The sequence below is a fragment of the Protopterus annectens genome, chromosome 10.part0 (genome assembly GCF_019279795.1).
Source record: "Protopterus annectens isolate FY-2018-M chromosome 10.part0, PAN1.0, whole genome shotgun sequence".
NCBI lineage: Eukaryota > Metazoa > Chordata > Ceratodontiformes > Protopteridae > Protopterus > Protopterus annectens.
This window is the reverse complement of record NC_056744.1, coordinates 585,127,494-585,152,474: the sequence shown is the minus strand read 5'-3', so window position 1 is coordinate 585,152,474 and position 24,981 is coordinate 585,127,494.

Here is a 24,981-nt window from a genome sequence, read left to right as displayed (position 1 = left end):
TATATATATATATATATATATATATATATATATATATATATATATATATATATATATATATATATATATATATATATATATATACTTCTTTTTAATGAAAATACACTTTACCAAATCTAATATCACGGAATTCAAACTGCCGAAAGTGCAGTTTAATGAAACTTCGCTACATCGAGCATCACTTCCCCGAAACAAAACAAAAACACAAAAGACACCAAAACACACATTTTACAGGGGGCAAGACACCCTACACCCCTTGCATATTATATGTGCCAACTGCAAGACTGCACTACAGTGGGAAAAGGGTAAATCTCCTTATCGCCATAGTATCGCGATCTAAATCAACAAGATCCTATTACTATATAACATACATTCTTGGTAATTATTTCAACAAAAAAAGAGAAAAACTGAACCTCTTCTGCAATACCACTCCAGAGTCAGTGATCTGTACTCAGACAAGTCAGCCTCAATGTAGTGAAGTTTCGCTGAACTGCACTTTCTGCAGTTTGAGTTTCACAATGTGAGATTCGGTAAAGTGTATTTTAATTAAAAAGAAGTAGATCCATATATATATATATATATATATATATATATATATATATATGTGTGTGTGTATATTTTAAAGAGGCCAACCGGTCACGTTCTGCTTCAGCCTAGTAACCAGGCTATCTCATGGGACAGCACAGTGCAGGCAGCAAGAAGATTAAAATAAATGAAATATATATTTTTCCAACCACAAGTATGTTTCAGCAGAATGAGCTCCTATGGAAATGCCAGGGTTGATCATTGTCAAAAGGCCCTGTAGATGCTGAAACAGTTGCTAAGTTACCAGTGAAGTAAGACAATTTCACAAATCATTGACTGCTTAGAGGTTAAAGTTGGGCTCTTATACTTAAATTCACTTCTTCATTTTCCATAGTAAGGTTTATTTAAATATATAATTGTAGTTAAACAAAGTTTGTAATGAATACATTTTTCAGAATGGGAAATAATAAAAGTATGAGAACGTGCAAGTCAATGCAGAGAAAGTGCATGACAAAGAAACTGGTAAAACTATATTATTTTAGAAGTTGATCTAGTGAGTTTCTTCATTTGGTAGGATTAGAAATGTGTGGTTTATTAATCTATATAGCATTAATATATTTCATAGCTAATTATTTTAATATAAAATGATATCTTTCTGTTCTTTTCTCATCCTTAAATATAACATTTTTCAACACAATGTTTTAAAAAAATAAACACTGAAATTCTGATAGTGCAAGACCAACTCAGCTTCATTACTGTGTTTTTAGAAATACTATGCATACATATACAGTTGAAATGTTCTCCTTTGTCAACTTTAAACTCCAATAAGCATGTGTCATAAACATGCAAATGCAGCCTCACACATGTGTATGTCTGTATGTTAAAAACATGTCTATACATACTATCTATCTTTGTGTGTGGCTGAGAGGTACTTTCATCGAAAACTGATAATACCGAAAGAAGAGTGATCAAATTATTATGGGTGTAAGGTAAGAGAAAGTTGTGTAGGACATTCTTATACACTGAAGGTTTCATGTTAGGAACTGGGACTGCTTGTATGTATGCATGCAGGATAAGAAATGGAATAGATTTTACTGGTGTATGAGTGTGTGTTTGTGTGTGTGTGTGTGTGTGTGTGTGTGTGTGTGTGTGTGTGTGTGTGTGTGTGTGTGTGTGTGTGTGTGTGTGTGTGTGTGTGTGTGTGTGTGTGTGTGTGTGTGTGTGTGTGTGTGTGTGTGTGTGTGTGTGTGTGTGTGTGTGTGTGTGTCTGTGAAGTCCCCCCATTGACTATGTATACGGTACTGTTTATGACATTCTAATAAATTATTAACTGTGTTCTATTTATCACTTCTAATAAAACATATATTGAAAATATAATATTTTTGATATTACATTTTTGTTTAAATGTTTTACTGCTTGCTTTTTATCCATGCATGTCTACCTATTATATTTAATTCAGTTTATAAAAGGTTACAAATCTACATAAAAATGAAAGGGGTAAGTGAGCTATATATGTTTGCCAGAGTGAATGGATGCTTACATAAAAGTTTAAATATATGCAAATTTGATTGGGGGGGGCATTCAGAAAGAGCAATAACATCACTGCTGTGCGATAAAAATGGTGATCAGAATTGTGCAATCCAACACATTGGGAATTCGATATGCATATGTCATGATATACCATGGACCTGCTAGGTATAGCACTATATAACAAAGCCAAACATTCATAAAAGTGACAGTTACTGAAAAACAGGGTAGACTGCACCACCAAGCCATCAGCATACTTATGACATGCTCACATTAGTCCATGCATACTAATGACATGCTCACATCAGTGCATGCATACTTATGACATGCTCACATCAGTGCATGCATACTTGTGACATGCTCACATCAGTGCATGCATACGTGTGACATGCTCACTTCAGTGCATGTCCATGCATTCATCAAAGCACAACACAAGCAAATATAAGGGTCCACACAAGAGCTACACAGAAAAGAGAAAACTTTGTTTAGTTTATAAATAGAAATGAAATGAGGTGATAAGACAGTGAGAAGTTGAGAAGAACAAGAAGAGCAATACACAGAAGTACAATGGGAAGGCAGAAGTGCAAAAAAGTGGCATATGAGTAGGAAGGATGGTAAGTTGCTTCTTTTTTTTGATAAGAAAGATAGAGGAGATGTAATTGGGAGGACAGTATGAGTAAGAAGAAGGGCATAGGGATGTCAGCAGGGGAAGACACACAAACATATAACACATAGACTGACAGGGGAGGTGTTGGTATAAAAAGGTATCCACAAAAGTGATACACAGCAAAAGAGTGGACAAGTGTGGAACGGCAGGACTGGACAATAAACAATGTAGAGTTAATGACATACCACACAACGGAGCACCGTGGAATGGGGATAGGGTGGGATGAAGACATCCTACAAAGCTGTCTATGTGGAACCCAACCAGAAGTCAGCCATGTCTGTGGTAATCATCATGGTCAGGCTTGACAGTGGTGATCAGATATTCTGAACTGTGCAGCTATGCCTCTTTGATAGTTGCATAAGCATGCACTCTAGGTTGCCAGTCCAGGTCTTGACCTACCAGCCCATGTCAATCTTGTCCAGCCACTGCACCACCTTCAGGTTTACCAAGAGTAACCCTCTCTGCCATTTCTTGATGAGGAGCCTATGCCCCCCCCCCCCCACACACACACACACACACACACACTGGAGATGCAGCACCAGGGTCCACTAGCAAGCCCTCTATATTTCTTCCCATAGGATAACCTTTATCATCCAGCAAAAAGGTTGGCCTAGGGACTATGCGTGACCTAGCAAATGTTGATGATAGTAGTGCAGGATGCAGGGTGCCACACCACATCATGCTTCAGGGATGCCAATGCAGAATAAATAAATATAACTGAAGAGAAACAAAATAACAAAGAAAATATAATGAAAAGAGAGAAAGAGAAGAAGACTAAAGCAAAAAGGTCATTATGATGTGGAACACTTTGGAATAATAAGTCTTGGAAAAAGAAAATACAGTCAGTGGAGCAATGGTAACATAACTGCCTGGGGACTTCAATTATAAGTCCAATGGATTACACTGGAGTATAAGACTGGCTGTGAACTTGTCAACACTGTGTGTGTGTGTGTGTGTGTGTGTGTGTGTGTGTGTGTGTGTGTGTGTGTGTGTGTGTGTCTGCATATGTGCAATGGACACTGGAGCAAGAAAAAACTATGCACACTGTATAAAAAGAAATATACTGCTCTGTGGAATATAAGTATATGCTGAGTTATCATGCACACAGTAGCAATGTAGGAATATATGGCACAGGCTGTATATTACCACACACAGTATGTGAAACAATAACAGCATAGCTAAGCAATGGACAAGTAATTGGTGCTATAATAGTCCAATTAGAAAATTAAACCACAGTGCAGTGGCACACACTTTTATGACAATTATCATGACCCAATCTATTCCAGAAGCAATGAGGACAGTGACGAAGAGTGGTATGGGCAAACACACATTACAAAATGACAGTCTAACAAATGATAAATCCAATGGTAATGACGTACCCACATCTCACCGAACAATAAAGTACAGAAGTGCGACAAGTGAGAAAACCAACCAGTTTGTATGCAGATGGCATTACCAGATAAAAATTACATAATTAAAGTTAGTAGCACAGTTGCAAATGAGTATTGCAAGCAGGGAACAAGTATACAATGGTTATCCTTTAAGCAGCAGTGTAAAACTGAACTGTAATAAAGAGGTGAAGCAGAGATATACAACTCTGGAAGCAATACAGTATGCTTATCCTGATGACTGGAGGGACTGTCCTGCCTCCTCCAGCTGGAAAGTCCATTTATTAAGATCTCCTGCATGCACACACACATACAAACACACTGACATAAACATGTACACATACTTATTCAGTACTCAAACACACACACACACACACACACACACACACACACACACACACACACACACACACACACACACACACACACACACCCACACACACACACACACACACGCATTATAGAAACACAGCATGACCATGGAAATAAGAAACAGTTAACTATGCAGTAAGGCCTACTGTAAAATAGCATTAAACTGTCATTACTATAATATTATCATTGTCTCTACCTAGCTCTTCTTCCCATTGATAGAGAGTACCAGGGTATTGCCTCCTCAGATCATTTTATTTGTGACAGTAGTGTTCAGTAAAGCGGGTGATGTTCTTGGCATCAGTCATCATGCTGCAATGAGTGCCAGGTATCAAGATTTAACAGGGCCTCTTAGAGGATTCCCTTAAAGGTGGTCCCTGTGTTCCATGTGCAGCACATCCTGCACAGGCAATGTTTACTCCTCATGTCAAGTTCAGAAATAAAATACAGTCACTGTGGCACAATGCGACACATTTCAAAAACCATGAGATGAGCATCAACTGACAGCATAAAGCCCCTTTATGGCAGTATGATGCACATGAATCAGTAGATGGTCCCAGGGTAACAGCTAGATGATTATGCAGCTGTTACCCTTGGACCAGCTGCATGATTATGCTCCAGAGGTGTGTAAGCCAGTGTGACATAAATGTCTATGCTCACCCTCAATGGTCAACTGGGTAGCTAATTGCCAGTGGACAGTACAATGTTGTACATCAGTTGCAGTGTGTGTGCTGGATACAAAGTTACGCACACTTTAATCGATCACAATGCACATACATAAGGCAGACAAGACTTCATAGAGTTGAATTGGGTTAATAATGCATTGTGTTATTGGAGCGATTCAGAGAACATCTTACTCTATTGCCTCATTGGAATAATTACTGTGCTATGACCCAGTTAATAGTGAGAGGGAGAGCCCAGTTGTAACATTGAGAAAGGACATACTACAGAAATAGATATTTTACTGAAGTTATAAACTACTGTGGTATAAGGAACTATAGGGAAATCTACAGCAGACAATAGTACTAATAATATATAGCACATCCATAGCTGCCTCACACAGCTGTCATTCCGTACTGATTTTTGTGTGCTGCAACTACTGTAGATGTAGGTCAAACAGCACATACCTCCAGCCAGCCAGACTGTACTAAAAACAGACATTTTTAAAGTCCACATAGCAGGGAACATTTCTACACTCTGTAGCCTCCCCTGATGCTAATTCCTAGATACCTGCCTCTGCAGGGATAGCTGGTACACCATCAACTAATTATATTTTCCTTGACACCTCTACAAAAATCCTAGCTGTTTGCAGGCTTACAGTGGGCACTGACTATGACCCATCTACCTATCACAGTCTCATTGTTACATGCCACTGGGCCCATATTCTGTGCAAATTATTATGACTGCTGTCTGTCCCCCAGTTGCTCATGTCTGAGGGTGATGTCTGACACAAAGCATAACCAGTCCTTACAATGTACAGCATAAGCTGGATATGTAAATGCATGTATCACTTTTGTTCTGTGCTTGTCCTGTCATTTTCTATACCTGTGTACCAAATGCCACCTCTTTGCGACTGTCATTTCATCTACTACTATGACACTTTATAGCCTGCTGAAACCACATTATTCTTCATGTCCACCTCTGCTGCTGACACCAATGTTAGGCAGTGCTGTGGTCTTCCATGCTTCAAAAGTTTACATAAAACCTTAGTGTGTAGCATATCACATACTACAAATGACTTGCTGCATGTGTAAGAAACGTACTGCAGTTCACAGCCAGATGTATCCAGGCAGCGGAAATGAGACTTCATCATCCTGAATATATATTCTTCAATGTTCTATGTCCAAACCAATATAGTATAATTTGTCCTGTTTCCCTCTGTCTGGGACTGTAGATGAGAGTCATCAGACATGGCTCTGATGCATATGTGGCATCACCTGTTATATACAACAGTAAACACCTTTCTGAGCAATCTGCTAGATATGTTGCCACTGTACCATCTTGGACTTTGGAGTTGATTCTATTTAAAGTTCCCCTTCATGAAAAACGTATGTGAAAATGATGGGAACTGCCGTGATGGCCCAGACCACTTAACAGTTGATGGAGAGGAAACCCATGTGGCTGATATACAAGATGCCACTTGGACCATTCTGGACATTGAAGTCAATATGAGTGCAGACAATATCCCTCAGGACATAAGAAAGTAAGCTGGATCATTGAATGCATGCATGTTGATGGTTCTCTCCTCTACTGTCCATGGGAACCACAGCTGCTCCTTTACATGCATCAGCATCACATTTAGGAGCAAGTTTAGGGTCGCAAGACCAATGACTGTGAAACTTCTAGCATGTCTGCAGTTGTGGTGTGGAAGGTTTCCATAGCATGAAATGTTAATGCTACACATACCTTTATTCCACTGTAATGGGAATTATGTGCATATTTCTTGATCCCATGTGAAGATGGTTCATTCAACCAGCTCCTATAAGATATCTCTGTTCGCAGTATGGGGAAGCTCCTGTATGTTATCTGTAGCCACAGTATAGGGGTCAATTATGTCCAGTCACAGAGGTGATGGCATCAGCTCACGAAGAGCTCTTCCATGGCATAGAGGGCAGTGACATGCAACATTACAGACAATAGCATAACTCTCAACTGTCCCTGATTTTCAGGGATGTCCTTAAATCTGACTCAAATTTTAGCTTTATCTCTTTTAATCCCTACTAAAATTGGTAACTTTTGGAGAAAAGGTGGCAAAATACACTTAATAAATAATGACAATAATTAGAGTTAATAAATAATGATGCTAATTAATGTTATAGATTTCTTTTACGTCACTAATGTATGTTAATTCATATATATTAATTCACATTCCATTGTTCATTGTACAACTTTAGTTAACAGTACTGATGTTTAAAAATTGTCCCAGATTGTCACTGATTATTTCAGCATTTGTCCCTGATTCAGTTGAAAGGAAGCACCATCTGAAGCAGTTGATAACACATTATGAGTGGGTAATGTAGGTGCTTCTCCTGGCATCATTGTCTAAGTGATGATGTTGTTCACCACGAAATGCTGGTGTTCAGAAAAGCTGATGACTGGGGTGTATCCGCCTATTTTTTATATTTTTTAATCATGCTGCCAGGTCTGTTGTCATTATTATTTTCATTCCCAGTAGCTCTCCTTAACATGGTGATGCTCATATACATGTGTTTATGCAATTATTTGCATTAGAATCATACCAAGTTATTTTCTACAGTATTGTGGTCACAATTCTTGTGTCTTCGAACCAGCCTGCCCCAATGTGCCTCTGCCCTCAGCACTATTTCGTTTAACACAGTGTACTAATATTTTCTGACTGCCTTCCTTCATTAATTCACCTTAAAAATTCAATATATATATATATATATATATATATATATATATATATATAAAACTTTATTTCTAAACAGATTGAGAAGCCAGCAGTTTTTAAATACCCAATGTAGACATATGCAACAGCGCACAGTGATACTAAAACAAAGGGTCTAAGAAGAACCTCTTACAATTATAACCATTAATTTTTTAAATATTGTGTGCTTTATTCAAGGAACCCCAGTTACTGCCCCCCTCAAAATACACTGTACCATTTCTTCTCCAACTATTACTAAAGAAAAGGTCCTCAATCCACTCTCCAGAGCTAAAAACACTGCTTAAATGGGTCATGTTAATATCCCAGAATGCCTTTGGAACAGCTTAAAACATCATCTGTCAGGCGCATTAAAATCTCTATTCAACCACAGCCTCCAGACAGGCTTTGTCCTTAGGGAATGGTTGACTGCAGCAGTCATCCCTCTACACAAAGGTGGGACATCAACAGACACATTGAAATACTGACCCATATATTTGACTAGTATTATTTGCAAGGGCATGTAAAGAATTATCGTGGATCTGATTAACAAAGACAATAGGAATTCTTCAAACACTGCACCTAACCTAGTTCTGTTTTGTCAAGGATAGTTCATGCCTACTAAACCTGGTGAACTTTCTTGAAGAAAGTCAATAGAGCCATGGATAAGGGCAAAACAGTGCAAAATGCTTAACTCAACCTCCAAAGACATTTGACACAATGCCTCAGTTGGGTATTATAGACAAACTCACAAACTTGTGCATAAACCTCTGTATCAGCTGATTGATAGCCAGATGGTTCAAGGTCAGGATAGGACACATGAGGTAAGGTGGGGAAATCCACCTCAATCAAGAGGCCTGTTACTACTAGTATCCCATGGGGCTTGGCACTGAGAACTCTTCTATTCAGAATATACTTCTTTGAATACAAATATAGAGTGCCTTTGGCTGATCAGATTTATTGACAACTGCAATCTAGGTGCAATGACTGAATCCCCCAATGACCAAAAGATGTAGATAATCCCCAGGAGGGTCTGACACAGACAATTAACAACTGCCAATGCATGGCCTAAAGCTCAGCTCAAAACATGCATAATTATACCATTTGGAAAGGCGACCATCCCTGCAAATTACAACATTTACAACACTACCCTAAGAGTTGACACAGTAATAAGGGGCTTGAGAGCTAAGGTTGACAGTAACTGATGTTTGATCACCATGTGTCCATGGAGGTAAGAAAATCCTTCCATGTGGCACAACTTGTGAGTAAGGGCATTCATCCACTATACTGAGCTCTCATTAGACCAATAGTCAAGTACAATTTACCTTAGACATGAACCTGCCCAGGCATATGCAACAGCTGGAGTGGCCACCAAGGTTCTTATGTAAAAGAATACAGGGTGTAGATATCATGCCCTAAGCAGATCACCTCAAAGCTCTGTCCTTTTTCTTGGTCAATTATAGACTACTGAGGGTTGATTTTTGACTAACCTACAAAGCATTCTCAAATCCAACCCTGATGAACCTGCTGCACATTCACAAACCAAACAGCATTAGAATTACCCAATATAAGGAGCTAAACCTTGTATGTGATATAAACAAAACATGTTGAAGGGACACATGGATGTCTCACAGATTACCCCTTCTCTGGAACACAATCTCAACTCAAGGGAATTAGAGCACTTCCCTAACCCTATTGAAATGCAATTTGGACCAATGGGTGGGAAATCAGAAATTCACCCCTGTCTTTTTACCCATGTCCCTTATGGATGGGAAGCATATAGATATCCTAATACACATGCATATACCAAAGTTATTCTAGTCCTTGGACATTGATAATTGGGAAAATTGGGGCATGAATGACTATGGTTAAAAATTATCTTGGGCTGTTAGCATGGTTACCTCCTATGATCCTATAAAAAAAGAAAACTATCTGGTTTAGTCTAGTAAAAATATTAATTGGTCTCTGTAATAATTGACCTGAGAGTGGGAAGCTTGCTACACTTGACTTCACCTCACACCCCTACACCACAACGAATTTCCACCCAACCCCTCTTACTCTGCTGTTATACTTCCCACATGTGCAATTCACCTGTGACACCCATGCCCTAACCCTCCCCAAATAACCTTACTACTATTTTCCTATTTCCCAACTTTTACCTAACATCATTCCCAACAATCTTTCTCCCTCCCTTAGTGCTTTGCACTATGGACAGTCATACTCAGACCCCTCTCCAACAGTACCTATCTATTATGTTGCATTTCAACTTCTATTTTCCCAAAATAAACTCTCACTACTTCCTATCTTAACTACATCGTCATGCTCTATTCTTTCAAACCCCTCTATTTCTCACTCTTCAGAAACATAAGAGAAGTTACCAGGACAACCTAACTTTCTTTATAGCAAAATCCTTCATCCTACGTACCTTCTACTGCCTTTCAGACTCTACCACCACTAAGTATCCTACAGCACAGCAATTTCTTGGTTCCTTCTTGATTCCTACTTCCCCGCTATCTGCCATCAATGAAATTTAGAGCCCTTTACTTAATCATACAACTCTTCAGCTTACCCTCTATTTTTCTCCTCCTACAAAGCACCTCATCTAACCATGACTCAATAATAGCTCTCAACATCTCTCCATCTGTGTCCCAGCCACCTATCCTTACTTCCTCCCTAAATTATCCATGCATGGCCCCAAACCTATTTAATGATAATAATCAACTTTACCCCAAATATGGACTGATTAACTCCATTTCAACTCAAACCAAATGCCATTAAGTGGAAAAATATACTCCAAAAAACAGAATTCAATGATATCACAATACATTAAAATCCTCATTGGAGGAGACATTCACCCTAATCATGGCCCCACCTATCACAACCAACATCAAGACAATTTTCTTCCACACATTACTTAAACCCCAGTACAATCAACTCCAACCCCATATTCTAGCTTTTGCTGCCATGAATATTAGAAGCATAAAAAATAAAACTACTAAACTGCATGCTTGGATTCCCCAGCACAAGCCTGATATTCCCAGTATAACTGTAACTTGAACAGCCAAAATGAACAGGAAAGTAAATTGCTCAATAAAAGCAGCCAAAAACAAAAGAAAATAGAGCAATTCCACCAAGGCACAACTCCACTGGTATTTTCCACATGAACAAGCCTTGTTGAAACACACTTTCTTCAGAATAAAAACAATTTAGACTAAAAACATAAATGCTGTTATCACCACAGATGCGTTTTCATCCTGTTATGACACACAAACACACAACCAAAATGGCAAGAATGGAGGGCATGTTTAGGTTCTTGCCATTTTCGTGGCATGTTTGTGTGTCATTAGAGAACAAAAACGCATCTGTCGTGACAACAGCGTTTATGGTTTTATTCTGAAATGGTTTTATTCTGAAGAAAGTGTGTTTCAATAAAGCTTGTTCGTGTGGAAAATGCCAGTGGAGTCATGCCTTGGTGGAATTTCTCTATTTTCTTTTGGTTATAACTGTAACTTGACTTAAACCTAGCATAAACAACTATAAAATTATACCTCCAGCTATAACATTATCTGTAATTACCATAAAAAGATGAAATGTGGTGGTACTGTTTAATATTTCTCACCAACTACCACATCTCCCCCTACAACAAACCAATATCATTTAATTCAGTAGAGCTTGTTATTACTTTCCTGAAAATAAACAAACATAAACAAATATGTATTACTATCCTCTACATTGGATATCCATAACAATTTCACAAGTAAAAATAAGTGACGTCAATATCAGTTGATTGGACATAATTTCTAATTCCTCTACATTTAGTATGAACTTATACAGTTTCATACGACTAATTAGTGCCATCACACATTATAGCAAGACATCAAATTCCTCATTAGACTGGATCCTAATATCAGACACTAGCAAATTCACCATCACAGGTACAATGTCACAGTCTCTCAGCAACAATCTCCCAATCAATCCAATCAGATGTTGCATACAGCCACGTAAACAGAATTGTTTAACCCAGAAATATTCATTGCTACCCTATCATCTATTAACTGGAACATCCTAAAAATGTCCCCATTTGATGATGCTATCAATGAATTCAATGCAACTTTCCTGTATATCTTAAATAGTCCTGCACTATCTAGAAGAACAAAACTAAAAACAAATAGTGCAATGTGGCTATCCAAAATAATTGAATGTTAATGCAAGACAGAGGAAAATGCATGGGAAGAATTTTTAAAATATAAAACACCACAATATCTCAAACTTCAGAATGCTCTACAACAGTACAAACCTTCAAAAATGCTGGTCAGTTATTAAAGAAGTCTTACATTCTGGCCAAAAATTCAACCCTGGCCCCACCCTCAATAACTAACTATCAAAATAGCAGTATAATTCAACTCTTACAGATATTATAGCATCCCAAAATCAAACAATGCTCTACTTCAGCTGATGTCCTTCCAAGTGAGCACCTTAAAACAGCATCAGATAGCATTGCATATCCTGTATCAATCCTTATGAGTAGGTCAGTCTAGGAATCCTGCTCATCCCCCCTTTGGAAAAAAAAAAATCACACATTGTCCCTCTACACAAAAGAGGAAATTCAACAGACATTCAACAGACATTACTAACTTTGGACCTATAGCAATCTTACTCCCTTCCAAAATACTATCCTCCTCACAATATGTCTTGTGTCTCTCATATAGTACTAACACTACACTTTTAACCTTTAAAAATATCTGTCAATAAAGCTAGAGATAAAGACAAATTAGTGTCTTCCTTATTTGTGGGCGGCCACGGTGGTGCAGTGGTTAGCATTGCTGCCTCACAGCAAGAGGTTCTCCGGCTCTGGGGTGCGCTGGGGTGCCTTCTGTGCGAGCGCCTGTATGTCTCCCTTCCCTCTGGTTCGTTTCCTCCTCGGGGTGCTCCGCTGCTTCCTCAGTGGATTGACACTTAAATTGGACCTAGGAATTTGGAGTGTGCCTTCTGTGGAAGGTGTGTGTGGCTGGCAAAGGACACCAGAACCCACCGCCGGCTGGCAACCGGACAACCTGATCCGCTGTATTAATTCTCAAAGTGAAAGCCAGAAGAAGAAGTGTCTTCCTTATTTGTAAACTTATCTAAAACCTTTGACACAGTTTGTCACAACAGACTTCTATTACAAATGTCCTCAATAGGTCTATCTCAACCGACCATTCTATTGTTCAAAAGCTACCTGTCCAATATTTATTAGTCAGGAAAATGGTACTCCACCCTCTCTCCATATCTCCCAGTTACTACTGGTGTACAACAAGGCTCTATCCTTGGTTGCCTCCTCTTTAACATTCTCACTAACTTCCTGCAAACATCCACACAACAAGCATCCCTAATGCAATATGCAGATGACTCTATACTCATGTGTACACCTACAACCTGGCATAGCTCAGAAAAACTTACTCAAGAAGCTTTAACAGCCACTGAAATATAGCTTTGTAAGTTGCAGATGCTCAAACCCTCCTAAAAAAAGAAACTACTTCCTTTTTTTCCCTCAAATTCCTCTATCATTTTCAGAACAATCTTTGTTTACAGTAGTAGACTCTACAGAAAAGTCATTAATTATCAGAATGAAGAGTCCTGCTCTCCTTCATGATATACAAGCTAATTGATTTAGGGTTCTTAGGAAAAAAAAAAAAGAAGAAACTGAAATTCCATTTTATGAGAGAACATCCAGGAATTATAGCCATTATAATTAAATGTAATTGGTGTCATTACTGAGATTTAAGTATCATGTTCTAATTTATGTGTGTCTATCTCTCTATCTATAAATGCATATGTGACACTGCCAGCGCAGCTATCTGGAATTTTGTAAATATTATATGTCGTTTGCAAATATCAACATGATTCATATGCTTGTCTTACAAGTGCCAGGGAGCTATGTGTTAAGTGTATATTAAACTACTGGTGCAGAAGTGTGTGTTGAACAGAGTTTGTACAGTACTGAACTTTAAGGATGTAACCACAGCATACCTTGCTGGAACACATAAGATTAAAAACTCAAAACTTTTTAAACTCAAAACGAACCACAGATAAAAACCAGTTATGTTGCACAAATCCAAAACCACACTAGTGTGGTTTTGGATTTGTGCAACACATAAGATTAACTTAAAAAATTTCAAGAAAGTAAGTAGAAATTAAATGCTTTACAATGTGCTATAAAAGTTAGTTAATGCAGCAAGGTGACAGGATGTTTAGAGATAGAAGTTTTTTCTATTGTTCTTGGAGAAAAGTATTTACTAATTTTAAAATGTAAAGTGTTTGATTGCTTTATGACTTCCTAGCAGTTACACAGTTCTGAGCACATCTGAGAGGTATGTATTTTTAACACAGAGATGTTAAAATCCTTAGCTTCTGCTTTAGCCTGGGAACTGAAGTCAGGTGACAAAAAAGTGATGTCATCCAGGCTAACCCAGCAGTACAATGTGTGATATTAATTTAAGAACTGTCTCAGAGAGACTATGCATTTTTGTATCTTGTCTTGGACCTAGAACCATCCAGCATCATCACTTCTGCCTACGCGTAGTCTGTAAATAAAACTTAGGACATAGAATCTCTCATAGATATAGATAGGAATATAGTAAAAGTTAGTTTAGCTGTTTTCAAAATTTATTTGAGACTATCCTGCAATGTTGTTTTAAAATATTTCCTGTGATTCTGAACTCTGTAGTTACTGTGTTGATTGAGTATTGTCTTGTTCTTTTATTATCAGTATTATTAATTAAACATATTTAAATCTATCTTTGTGGCTGATATTTGTGAGGCATATTTAAGCTCTTAGAGTACTGCCATATGTATGTGGTGACACTGTACAGGCCACTCCTAAATAGCCTTGCAAGTCTTGGTCACACTTACCATTTGGATAGTAGTAACATTACACAGTAGGATTGTTTACCCTATGAGAAGAGCCTTAAATAACTGATAAGGGGTTCTGGTGGCAGTGATAACTACCTTATGGTCTAGGCAGAAAGGGCATAGCTAGTAAACCTGGGCAGCCTTTCTCAGGTGTGTGCTTGTGCATAAATCAAATCTCAAAGTGTGTGTGTGTGTGTGTGTGTGTGTGTGTGTGTGTGTGTGTGTGTGTGTGTGTGTGTGTGTGTGTGAGCTACTTGGACAGGGACACAAGGCACTGGTTGGACAGAGAGAGTGTTGGGACGACTTGGTTTGGAACCCAGGCTAAGGACTCAACTCTATAGCTGTGCCAGTGGAGAGTCTTATTGGGATCTGGAGAAAGAGGGAGAAACCAGCCCCAGACTGACTGTGATCTCTGTGTGCTCTTAAGGGAAATTGTACTTTACTGTGCGCATGTACTTTGTTAGTGGTGAGGATTGAGGCTCTTTGAATACTGAGCCAGTGCAGGGGTGTCATAACACATGCATATATATTTTGTGTGTGTGTGTGTGTGTGTGTGTGTGTGTGTGTGTGTGTGTGTGTGTGTGTGTGTGTGTGTGTGTGTGTGTGTGTGTGTGTGTGTGTGTGAGTGTGTGTGTGTTTCTATAGATCAAATAGCAAATACACACACACATATATATATATATATATATATATATATATATATATATATATATAGATAGATATGTCTGTGAGTGTGTGTGAGTGTGTGTGTGTGTGTGTGTGTGTGTGTGTGTGTGTGTGTGTTGTAAACACTCACACACACACACACACACATATATATATATATATATATATATATATATATGTATATATATATATATATATATATATATATATATATATATATATATATATATATATATATGTATGTAGATATATAGATATAGACATATATTCATTCACAATCCATTTTCTTTTGCACACTGGGTTGAGGTGTCAATTCAACAGAGGCAATCATCTACAGCTAAGGTTCACACAACTGGGTGGCTATCCCTGCCATTGTGGTTCTTCCATACCACACACTCACACTGACAGTCACACCCATACGTATGGCCTATTTAGCCCCTGGAGGAAACCCATGTGAACAGAGGGAGGACATGCAGACTCTGTACAGAAGGCACCACAGCTGAGAATAGAACCAGACAATCTTTTGCTGTGAGCGAACAATGATATATGCTGTGCCACTGTGCCACCCTATAAATATAGACAAATATGTATACATATACCTAGAGAGAGATTTATATAAATATATATGTTATCTATAGTCAATGTGTCATTACACCTACAGACATTCCATCAACAGCAGCATGTCAACTACACAAACTTTTGTCAAAATACATGAATGAAGGTAGTCTATTTGCAAAGGATTTTATTTATTTATTTATGTTATTTTACATTTGTTTACCGGGTAGTGTCTAACTGGGCTGGGAACACATTTTCATTTGGGCCCTGGGGAGAAAACCTCCAACAACATATAGTACAAGAATTAGACAGTGGACTAAAAGCATGAACCAATATATATTAAGCAGATCAACAGTGCAGAACAGCATTTACAATATTTGAGGAATTTGAGAATACACTGTTGTATAAGATATAATGTTAAAGCTGGATTAATAATTTGCATGTGGAACTCAGAGGCATATCAAAGAAATACAGACTAAGAAGTGAGAGAAAGATAGATCGCTGTTTATTAGATAGCAATTGTGAGAAAAATATTAGTGAGTAGAAGAGGGCAAGACTAAGAAGAATGCAGAAGTGGAAGTAAAGAAAGGATTTTAAGCAGGAGTAGACTGACACTGATGCATGAAGAGAGAAAAAGCTATGTATGTATGGGAAAAGGCAAGGTGGTGCAGAAAACATTAGGATTTAACCAGGAGAGCAAAAGTGGCAAGTCCAGTTATTTTTCAGGTGTCCTTTTAGTATTGAATTAAAAGCAGGATAGCAGAGAGTGGTTTAAAATTTTTGTGGGAGGGAATTCCAGTACTTAGCAATTTTGTTTGAGTACAGGGTGTCTCCATGGGTATGAGACTGTGTAATTTTGAGCAGTGGTCTGCTGGTAGATCTGACACATCTGCTGTTGACATGTAGTTGGACCAGGGTTGAAATTGCAGGGCAGTCATTTGGGTTTTGAATAAGGATCACATGCAATATTACTTAATGATGCAGAAAACAACCTCACACAAACAATGTAAATGCATGTTTTACATGGAAGGGTTAAACTTTGCAGACCCCTGACATGGGAGCTCCACCCTCACACACCTACAGTTACATAACAGTGACCTAAAGGAAAACTTCACCAAAGATGTGACAGTCACTCTTAAACAAATTGACCAAGACTACACTCAGCTAGAAATGAATGACACAAACTAAGGCAGCCTAGGTAGCTCTTGATAAGCTGAATAAATGACAAAATGCCCCACATCTCTAAAATATTATTACTGTATTCTATATTTATACTACATGTATTGTTAGATATTATGTCTGTAGTTTACTCATACATACCATGTGTACACTGCGCCACTACAAATGATTGTATAGACTATACTCCATTTTAACATTATCATGTGATACTACCATAATGAATGTAATGTACCAGTGAGATTATATCAATGTGAATGCATTATTTATTCCTTATTTATTTTTAACCATTTCAAAATTATACTGTTTAAATTTTCTAATACTTCTCTGTCACAGGTGAAATTGTTTAATTTATCAGTTCATGTACATTGTATCTTGGATTATGCTGTACTAAAAGAGCCTTTCATCCAGACCTCCACACACACACACACGCACACACATGTGTACACATATATATATATATATATATATATATATATATATATATATATATATATATATATATATATATATATATATGTATATATATATATATATATATATATATATATATATATATATATATATATATATATATATATATATATATATAAAAACATATATATATATATATATATATATATATATATATATATATATATGGTTTCACTTCAGAATGTCAAGTTACTCAAAACTTGAACTTCATATGGTCGAGACCTCTTGATCGAGTTTTCAGAAACTCGAAATTGTGAAGTGTTAAAAAAAAAAACAAATTTAGTTTAATATCAGTTTTTTGCAGGGGGGAATTGAGATTTCTGAGTTGGTATATTTAAGTAGGGGCATGGGGGGTGCAGGGGGCTTGCCCCCCTGCAGAAATGATGTGTTTGACTTTTTTTTTTTTTTTTCCAGTTCGGAATTTCAAGTTTCTGAAAACTCAATCATATGGTCTCTATCATATGAAGTTCGAGTTTTCAGTAACTCGACATTCTGAAGTGAAACCATATATATATATATATATATATATATATATATATATATATATATATATATATATATATAAATATATATATATATATATATATATATATATATATATATATATATATATATATATATATATATATATGTATGTGTGTGTGTGTGTGTGTGTGTGTGTGTATTTATATAAACAGTGGTCAAGATAACAAAATAATGACAAGTAAATATTAGAAACAAACACAGCAAATACTAAAAAATGCAAATGCACAGAAGACAAATCAAAAATAAATTACCAATGCCAGCAAACACAAACCTGACTCACAACATAATGCAAGCAAAACAAATGCAAAACAATGATTGTTGCTGCTTACATCCTTTGCTGTTTATATATGCTGACTCTTAAATCACATAACAGTGGGGAAATAGCCGGGTCTGTCCATGTTACTCCATAACTTATGATACCCAGTGTTTCAGAGTCCAAAGCACTACTCCATTTATATGATTGTAAAGAATGGTGAATAGTAGTTGGCCTATATGGAAACTGTTTACACAATAAATGGAATTAGTTAATCAGCATCTTTACTGCAAATCTGGAAAAAATAGAGCTGAAAAATACAGAAGATCATTACACTGAAAAATGCAACTACTATAACTATAAGAAAGTTTAGTCCAGCCAAAGCAAACAAAGCTTTAGCAGTGTTACTTGAAACTGGGAAAGCACTACTGTGGGAGCAAAAGCACAATATGAGCAATTAGTCAATAAGAATAACAATAAGGAATGTTTCTCTTAATTAATTGACAAAATCTCACACAAAAGTCAGACCAATTCTTCTTGAATGTATTCATGAATGTATTTTGTTGCTTGAACTCTCTGAATGTGTTGCAATATTTATAATACTTTGTAAAGGAGACATCAAACCAACCTTATATGCCACATTGTGCTGCCTTTAATTTAACAGAATCTATTTGCCCTTTACTAAACAGCAACATTAGTAATGCTGCACTAAAGAAAGTAAACTTTCTAGTATGGGTCCTGATAGTAAATCATCTATAAGGATTAGATGCCAGCAGACATTCTTCCTATTCACAAAGGTGGGCAAACATGTTCTACAGATATATTGTCCTACTAACCTCACACAGTACTTTGCAAGTACTTTGATGGATGTCTCTTCTGATGGTCACTAATGAGTATTCTGAGTGACATCTATCATGACCAGCTTGGTGGACATTTGCTAACCTGTCTCAGCTGCTCTTAATCTTGGAATACAAATCATTATAATATATTTTAACTTGGCTAATGCTATTGATTCATTGCAATATGATGTTATTAACACAGAATAAGAATCTAACATAGCTAAATAAGTGTGTAACTGCAGGTTCAACAGAGTAACAAAAGACTGTAATAGCAGATTCAACAGAGTAACACTTAGTAATTCCTCACAGTGGATTAGGATGAACCAGAGAGTCCTCCAAGGATGTACCTTGATCATATTTTTCATAATCTTGTTTTCTCAATCTACTTAGATTGATGGTTATCTAAGTAGAAATGATGACATCAAAATAGGGGCATTTTTTTCATACCCTGATGTTACATTAGTGAACAACTATCTTTATTAAAAACAGCTTTATTGAGATAGATATTGACAAATAAACATTATCTAGAGATGCATATATTTTTCAATATAAATAACATAACAATAATGAGAAGCTAAAACAGACATTTTAAACTATATACTATGACATTCTCCACAAGAATCAATTATTAATAAACATGTGCATTGAAATATGAGGATTGTAAAAAGATTTATATTACTTGTTCAATAAATCATATATTTTTTTCCACATATTACATTAATTATTATTCCTAGAAGATCTTGCTCAAAATTTCTAAGTTACAGATTTCAAAAAGTAAATTTTTTAATTCAATTATTGAGGGTGAAGTATTAGACTTCCAGTTTCTTGTAATGATTTTTCTGGCAATGGATAAAATCAACCAGATCAGAGGTTGATTAGCTTCTCTAATACAATTAGGAACAGGAGTGTTAAACAAACAAGTGATTTAGAAAGATAAAAATTATCTGTAAAATAGTTTGTAAAAAAGTATTAACATCTATCCAAAATGTATTTGATTCTATAAATCAAACATCATATGTGCCCAATCCACATTAACTACTTTGCTACATCTCCAATTGATATTTTTTATTAAATTTAATTAAAGAAAATGGGGTAATAAAAGACCTATGCAAATACTTCCATGTAAAAATTTTTCATTTAAGTGATGAAGTGGTAACACTTGCTGACTGTAAACTATTTAATTTGCCAGAGTCTGTAGGGGGATAATTTTTTATTAAAGTAAAATAGTTCCAATAACTTTCTGAAGGATTATCTAAATCAAATTGAATTGCTTTATATAAATGAGATAAAATATTTTTAGATGTAAAATTATGTTGTAAAGCTATTATCATATATGAAATAATTTAGGTATTGAATTTTTTGTTGTTAAAGACATAGAATCCAGTTTGTTTAGAGCATATTTCCTACCATCCTGTAAGACTAACCAAGATAATTCATCGTATTCATATTCGTTTTTTAATAGATTTATAGATTTCAGATCATTATTAGACATCAATTGAAACCAAAATATTAAGTTTTTCTATTGAAAATAAAGCATTTTTTATAATCGGATGAAAAAGATGACAGCTTTTGTGAAAGCTATAGGAAAAATAATATATATTCATTCCTTATAAATATTGAATTTATAAATATAATTTCTAAAAGATTTCAAAAGAAGAGTTATATAATTGGTGTTAATTGTTTGAGAGGAATAAGATAAGAAATACTCTTTTAGAACCCAAATAAAGGTGTTAGTATAGCTGACTTCTGAGATTTGTTGTTATTTATAGAATTACTAATTAAGATTTCTAAAGTATTTTTCCAATTTGCCATGTAATTATTATCTATAAGATGGTAAATAGCTTTGGCCATTGAGAAAACAGAATAGATTTCCAAATTAGGCATAGCTATACCTCCATTTTCCCAATTTTTCGTAAGATTAGATAGAGCTATTTTAGGTTTAATTGGGAACCATAACAATGTATGTATCAAGGAATTATTTTTTTAATGATCTGATTAGGAGGAGGTAATGAGATGGATTGTATAATATATAATATTTTAGGTAACAAAATCATCTTTATTATTAAAAGTTTTTCATCCATGGAGAAATGAATTTTATCCCATTTTTTAATAAATTTTTCTATTGCCAATACACTCTTATTATAGTTTATTTTAATTATATCTTTTATGTTTTTTGTAATTATAATACCCAAATAAAGTAGCTCATCAGATTTTGCCAAACATTTACTATAAATTCCTTGTAATTCAATTGTTTTATGATCAATTAATAAGATTTGAATGTTATCGTTGTTGAACAATAAACCTGATTTTCTTTGAAAAAAATTAATATTTCTAAAGAGAGCATGAACAGATGAATCATTATCACCAAGAGTAATAAGAATGTCATCTGCAAACATTTGTATTTTAGAAGATTTATTGGAATTTAAATTAAATACTTGAATATTTTCATTATCTCTTATCAAATTGGCCCACAGTTCCATAATAAAAGCAAATAATAAGGGAGATAAGGGACAACCTTGCTTTGTCCCTTTAATAATAGGGATATTTTGGGAAATATTAGTACCTATTTTAATATATGATTGACTACACTGGTATAACTGAGTGATTAACTTTATAAAGCTATTTGAAAAGTTTAATTCTTCCAGTAATATAAATAAATAGTCCCAATTAACTGAATCAAACACACAAGTTATATTAAAACTAATTAATGTTAGATTATTATTTAAACATTTGACTGATTCTATTAAAGTTAATGTTCTTTTAATGTTATCATAAGTATTTCTAATAATTATAAATCCTGTTTGGTCTTCTTCAACTAAGATAGGTAAAACAGTTTTTAGTCTTTCTGCAAATATTGACATAAGCATTTTATAATCAATATTTAGTAAAGAGATAGGTCTATAGGATGAACAGTTAAGCAGATCTTTATTAGGTTTAAGAATAGGAGAGATAAAAGTATACTTCCATGAGGGAGGTATTAACTTATTATTTTGGGATAAATTATATACTTTATGAAATCATTTTATAGCATTAGTTGGTAAAATGTTATATATTACTGGAATGATTCCATCATTTCCTGGAGCCTTATTGAATTTTTAAATATTAATCTGGGTTTGAGTATCTTTAAAGGAAATAGGCTTAATTATAGAATTAGCTTGTTCATTTGTAAGTCTTTTTTTTAGTAAATCTATTAATGAAGGTTTTAATTTCTTGGTTAGAATCTATTATTTTTGGTTATTGATTAATATTAATAAAAATTCTCTGAATTCATTTAGAATATTTTGTATGTCTGAAACCATCTTTTTCTTTCTAGGGGAAAACTTTTCATTTATATGATCCAGTTTATTTAATCTTTTGGTTTTGCTTGCTAATAAATTTAAAGATTTGGGATTAGTAGAACATTTTAAAAAATTATATTTCTCTAAAATAATCATGTTTTTATGATTTAGGATTTCAATATATTTATTATTCAATGAATTTATTTCACTTTTCTTGTCATTTTTATTTATATCTGTCTCTTGATTATGTTTCAATGAATCTAATTTAAGTTGAATCTCTAATAACTGTTTATCCCAACTTTTTCCTTTTTATATGGTACCAATTAATAATTCTCCCATATAAATATGCTTTTAGGGCATCCCACACAAAAATTTCTGAGGAGTTATTATTATTATTTAGTTCTATAAAATGTTGTGTTTCCAAAGTTAAAAAATCTTTAAAATCTTTCAACTTTGTGATATAAGCAGGTATTCTTGTTATCTGTGTATTGTAGTTTGAATTAACTGATTTTTCAAATATTATTGAATTATGGTCTGATATTGGACAAGAAATAACCTTGGTGTTGACTAAAGAGCTTAATAAGTCATATGAAAATAAAATTCTATCTATTTTTGAATAGGTGTTATGTCTATGGGGGAAAAAGTATAGTTAAAAAAATCAGAATCCGCAAAGGAATGAGTATCTTTTAAAAGGTATGTTTCTAGAAAATCTTTTAATGATTTGGCAAAAGATGTAATCCTTCTTTTATTATGGGATGTTGATTCTTTATTATCTAAAATACAATTAAAAGTCCCCGCTATTATTAAGGACCCCTTAAAATGTTGTACTATTTATTTATTTATTTTATTTTACATTTGTTAACCGGGGGTGTCTGACTGAGCCAAAAAGGCCCTTTTTCAGCAGAGGCCCAGGGAGAAAAGCTCCACATAGAAAAATGACAGATACATTTAGTTATTTAGACATGATCAGTAAACACATATTACAAAAGACATGTTTTTACAGTGGTATGCAGCACATCAACAGTTACAGTGGAGAGAACAAATAAAAAAATATTCATTTAAAAATAAAGGTAATTAATAGATTTGTGGTGTACAGCTGAAATTTGGAACATAGGTAACATACGTACATAGTACACAGGGACTGACAACTATTATCAAGTACTCTAGGTTTAGTATGTGTACCTTATCCACTTTTACTAGCCTGGGGAGCAATCATGGCACTGCCAACTTTGCTTTAGATGTTGCCTGATGAGGTCTTTCAAGGAGGCTTTGGATGATGTGTTTTGAATGCTAGTGGGGGCAGAATTCCATTTTTTAGCCACTGAACTACTATATGGTGCATTTCCAAAGCTACTGTAGCTGTTGGTGACTTCTAGTAGTAGTTTTCTTGATGATCTAAGAGGCATTTTGGCTGAGTGATGTTGTACTAGGTTTTTGAGGGGACGACACTTATTGGGGAGGTAATACATCAAATGACAGAGGCAGAGTTGATTGTATGTCAGGAGGTTGGGCAGTTCAAGCCAGTGGAGCTGTCTCAAAGCAATACAGTGATGAGTTCTATATGAGCAATTTGCAGCAAAGTGGGCAATTCTGTTATAGCAGGCTTCCATTTTGCTTAGTTCAGTTTTGTTGAGATTAGCCAGAATGGGAGATGCATAGAGTAGGGTGGATAGAAGTTGGGAGCGAGCAATGGCTGATCTTGTGTTGTTGGTAAGAAATGGTTTGATATGGTAGAGTGATCTCAGTTTGGCATGTACTTTTTTAATAGTTAATTTGAGATGACTATCAAATTTTACATTGGAGTCTATGGTTATTCCCAATATCTTAGCCTGTGCCACTGGAGCAATTGGAGTAGCATTTGTGGAGTAGACAGTGAATTGACTGTTATCAGTGTTTTTGTTACAACTGGTTATATTCATAAGCTGAGTTTTTTTTTGGACTGAGGATAAGTTGGGATTTGGTAAGGTAGTTTTCAATGTCAGAGAATGCTAGTTGAGTTGTTTGCAGGAGAGTGGGAATGTTTTGTGCAGCACAGAATAAGGTAGTGTCATCTGCATACTGAATGATAGATGCATGCTGTGCGGAGGTATGGAGGTCATTTGTGACGATTTTGAATAGTAGTAGTCCTAAGATAGAACCCTGTGGGACTCCTATAGTTGTGGGCAGCTGAGGAGACAGAGAATTTTCCCATTTCACAGCTTGATACCTGTCAGTTAAGTAGTTTTGGAACCAGGTAAAAGTGGAATTTGAAAGGTGATATTGGTTTAGTTTGTTTAACAGGATGTGGTGCTAGACTGTGTCAAATGCTTTGGACATATCCATGAAAAGAGTTGACACCTGCAGGCCTTCATTTTTGAGATTGTTTACTGTGTCTGTGAAGCAGAGGAGGGCTGTAGTGGTACTATGGGCAGGTTTGCAACTATGCTGAGTTGGTGACAGGATGTTGCTGTCTAGGAGATATTT